The sequence below is a fragment of the Brassica oleracea genome, chromosome C4 (genome assembly GCF_000695525.1).
Source record: "Brassica oleracea var. oleracea cultivar TO1000 chromosome C4, BOL, whole genome shotgun sequence".
Taxonomy (NCBI): domain Eukaryota; kingdom Viridiplantae; phylum Streptophyta; class Magnoliopsida; order Brassicales; family Brassicaceae; genus Brassica; species Brassica oleracea.
Genome location: NC_027751.1, coordinates 49,318,449 through 49,323,124, shown reverse-complemented (window position 1 = coordinate 49,323,124; position 4,676 = coordinate 49,318,449).

Below are 4,676 nucleotides of genomic sequence, written 5' to 3'. Positions count from 1 at the left end.
TAAATTGTTAAATAGCTGGCCGTGTAGTTTGTATTTGTTTAGCAGACTCGATGTATGTGTCGTTGCGAAAGTAAGTTTGTAAATTGTTAAATAGCTGGCCGTGTAGTTTGTATTTGTTTAGCAGACTCGATGTATGTGTCGTTGCGAAAGTAAGTTTGTAAATTGTTAAATAGCTGGCCGTGTAGTTTGTATTTGTTTAGCAGACTCGATGTATGTGTCGTTGCGAAAGTAAGTTTGTAAATTGTTAAATAGCTGGCCGTGTAGTTTGTATTTGTTTAGCAGACTCGATGTATGTGTCGTTGCGAAAGTAAGTTTGTAAATTGTTAAATAGCTGGCCGTGTAGTTTGTATTTGTTTAGCAGACTCGATGTATGTGTCGTTGCGAAAGTAAGTTTGTAAATTGTTAAATAGCTGGCCGTGTAGTTTGTATTTGTTTAACTGACTCGATGTATGTGTCGTTGAGTTTTAGTTGAGGTGATTGGTTTGGTATATTTGTTTTGAAGTTTATTTCTAAGATTAGACAAAAAAAAGAGGTGATCATTAATGATTCGTCTTTTTTGGAATTCTAGTTTTTGATGTTTTGATTGTTTGGGTTGTTGTGGTTTTTTTTTAAGCTGTAAAATAAAGGTTCGTGTAAAATTAGTTTTATAAGTAAGGGAGATAAATAGACGACCACAAAATTTGGGTAGAAAATATTTTTGATTATTGATGTTAGTACAATATAGATAATAATAAAGGGAATTGTGTGTTGATTGGTTCTTACGGATCAATGAGGAGACGGATAACGACTCGAGTTGTTTCATTGCTAAGGTCAGAGCCTTGGACAGAACGGATTTGCCCAACCACATCTGCGAGTTTAAATATCAGTTATGATAACGAAACATATTATAAACTCAGATGCAATGTGATAATATACCCGAAGGACTTAGAATTTTAATATTTAAAGGTAACACAGTGTAAAGTTTGCAGTTTGAAGTAACTAGGGGCATTGCCCCCGCGCAAGCGCGGGGTTGTGGACAGAGTTCTTGTTTCATCTCAATATTTTCTAGGGTTATTGTAGTTGTGAATTTTGCGTTTGGAGTTGTTTTTCAAGTTTGTTTTATTGTTATAGGGTTAGAGTTATGATGATGAACTGTGTATGCATTGTTCTCCACTTATGAAGAACTAAATTGTGTTACTAATGTGATTGATATAGTTCGTGTTGTTGTTTGCTGTGTCACTGAGACTTATTGTTTGTTTATCTTTTTAATTTGTTTCTTGTAGTGTTGAGTGTACATAGATTATATTAAAGTTGTTTAGAGTACCTTTTGTTTCTAGATATTTTTTCTCGAGTTTAGTTGTGTAAGTTGTGTGTATTAAGTAATAATTTTTATTATCCTTATTATGTTTGTTATATGTTTTTATTTTTATTTTAAACTTGTTGTTCTTACCGGACCTTTAAAACAAATATATGAAAACTTGTAGAAATAACTATAAAATGAGTGACAGTTCTGAGTATTTGGGCTTTAATGAGTTTTAAACGAATTTATGTATTTCTCATAAGAAGACAATAGCATTGGCATGTTGACATTGAGCATGTAAGCTATTATTATAAGACAAGAGGAGTGAGCAGGTGGAGATGTTGTTGCCGCATTTGTGTCTGCCGGGATTGTCTCTTGTATCTTCTGTTGTGGTTGTGTTTGTTTATCTTTCATTTGATGGGTAATATGTAAACAAAAATCATTGTTAGTTGTATTTATCAGAGTTCATAACTTACTCTGCTTTTTTTGTGTAGGTAATTTCACTGATCTTGGTTGTCGTCTTCGTCTTCTTCGTTGCGAAAGTAAGTTTGTAAATTGTTAAATAGCTGGCCGTGTAGTTTGTATTTGTTTAGCTGGCTCGATGTATGTGTCGTTGATAAAGTAAGTTTGTAAATTGTTAAATAGCTGGCCGTGTAGTTTGTATTTGTTTAGCTGGCTCGATGTATGTGTCGTTGATAAAGTAAGTTTGTAAATTGTTAAATAGCTGGCCGTGTAGTTTGTATTTGTTTAGCTGGCTCGATGTATGTGTCGTTGATAAAGTAAGTTTGTAAATTGTTAAATAGCTGGCCGTGTAGTTTGTATTTGTTTAGCTGGCTCGATGTATGTGTCGTTGATAAAGTAAGTTTGTAAATTGTTAAATAGCTGGCCGTGTAGTTTGTATTTGTTTAGCTGGCTCGATGTATGTGTCGTTGATAAAGTAAGTTTGTAAATTGTTAAATAGCTGGCCGTGTAGTTTGTATTTGTTTAGCTGGCTCGATGTATGTGTCGTTGATAAAGTAAGTTTGTAAATTGTTAAATAGCTGGCCGTGTAGTTTGTATTTGTTTAACTGACTCGATGTATGTGTCGTTGAGTTTTAGTTGAGGTGATTGGTTTGGTATATTTGTTTTGAAGTTTATTTCTAAGATTAGACAAAAAAAAGAGGTGATCATTAATGATTCGTCTTTTTTGGAATTCTAGTTTTTGATGTTTTGATTGTTTGGGTTGTTGTGGTTTTTTTTTAAGCTGTAAAATAAAGGTTCGTGTAAAATTAGTTTTATAAGTAAGGGAGATAAATAGACGACCACAAAATTTGGGTAGAAAATATTTTTGATTATTGATGTTAGTACAATATAGATAATAATAAAGGGAATTGTGTGTTGATTGGTTCTTACGGATCAATGAGGAGACGGATAACGACTCGAGTTGTTTCATTGCTAAGGTCAGAGCCTTGGACAGAACGGATTTGCCCAACCACATCTGCGAGTTTAAATATCAGTTATGATAACGAAACATATTATAAACTCAGATGCAATGTGATAATATACCCAAGAAAGAGAACCGTGATTCCCACAAACTCCTTGTCTTTCTTGAAGTTCAGGGAATCCCAGAAGCGGAGGAAGCCAAAGGCTATGCTCTGACTACTACAACCAACACGGAGAGACTCGAAGGTTGAGTTACGGATGTCGAGAACGCCGGTTTTAGGAACTGGAGAGGCAGAAAGACATTTTCTAGAAGATCGTTAAAGCTAAGAGGAATCAATGAGTTTTGTAGAGATGCAGATTGGGTTCATCAAAGATGAGAATCATATATATAGGGTTTACAGAAAGGCTACAAATCAGGAACATTTAAGATCAAGCGATTTAAGATGGAGAGATGAAGAGTTCACCGGTGAAAAAATAGATTACGAACAGACACACGGCGCAACTCTGTAACTCAGACTTGTCTGAGACAATGATGAAAAGAACCTTAACTCGTGTTAAACGAAGACAGTTTACAATATGAAAAAAACTATAATTGTTGTTTTTTTCATATAACGTGATGAACCTCATTTAAAAATGAAACTCATAATACACTTGTAGGCCCGACCCACAGAGAAATCTTAAGAATCAAAGGTTTCCGACCTTCATAAATATATATTAGTTTCAGCCATCAATGTACAAAGTATCTTTTAGTTTAGTTGTATAAATGTTGGTGTTTATATCTCAATACCCCGGGTTCGAGCCACAGACTTGACACTTTTTCATATTTTTTAAAAGTGGGATCCACTAAAATGCTGATGTGTCACCTCAGGAAAGAGAGAACTGTAATATTATATTATAGATTTAGTCATTTAATATATGTTATTTTATTAATTATCTCCTTTAATGGCTATTTAATGATAATCTTAAAAATGAGCAATTTTGAAGATTTGCTCCAAAATAAAATAGAAATGATTTCCCGCTCCACGTAAGTCGCAGAAATTAGGAGGACCCTTTCGTACATACGCGACAGTCGTTTTTAAAACGTGTATAATGGATAATATAAATGTACACATGCATACTTTATATAAAATATATGGCCTATTCAAGAAATCAACTTTATTTTGAAATTATTTGGAAACCAGGTTTTGCTGGCAACTATTAATAACTACGGTGTGCATGTACTTGATCTTCAAACCTACTATGTTTTTGATTGTTCTCTCATTACTTAAGTTTGATTGTACTTAATCTCCTTCTATACTTTTCTTAGTGTTATCTTTTTAAAGAAAATCTAATTGGTGGCTATAGTAATGTTGTAACTCACTAGTATATAAATTAACACAAGAGAGAACTCCAAATACTCAAGTTAAAGCTTTTTAAAACAGCCGGAAAGTGGGAAAAAAAATGTAACATGTAGCACTCAATGTTTTCTACAACGCTAGTTTATAATGTAGTAAATAAATAGCCATCAATATTGAGTGACAACATGTTTTATGAATTTTAAATGAACTAGGATAAGAGCTGCGCTTTGCGCAGGATGAGTTTATTTGTATATATTATCGATAGTTTTTTTTATATATGTGATCATTTTATTTATATATATAAAATATTTTTTGTTGTTATTATATAATTTCTTTCCGATGGATCGGATCAATTTTTATTAAAAATAATGGAACAAAACTATAATTAATACATCATGGGTTGATCGGATTGGACATTAAACAAATTATGACATAAAAACCTTATTTTTTTCATCGAACACATTCTTGGAAAAAGTGAACAGTATTGTTTTCACAGTTGAATTATTTTGAATTTTATCTTCCATATGGTTTTGAAAGCTTTCAAATCAACCATCGAATTGATACATGTCATTTTAATGTTTTTAGTCGTATACTTAAGGAAAACTTACATTTTTGTAATTTAAAGTCGTTTTAAAAAA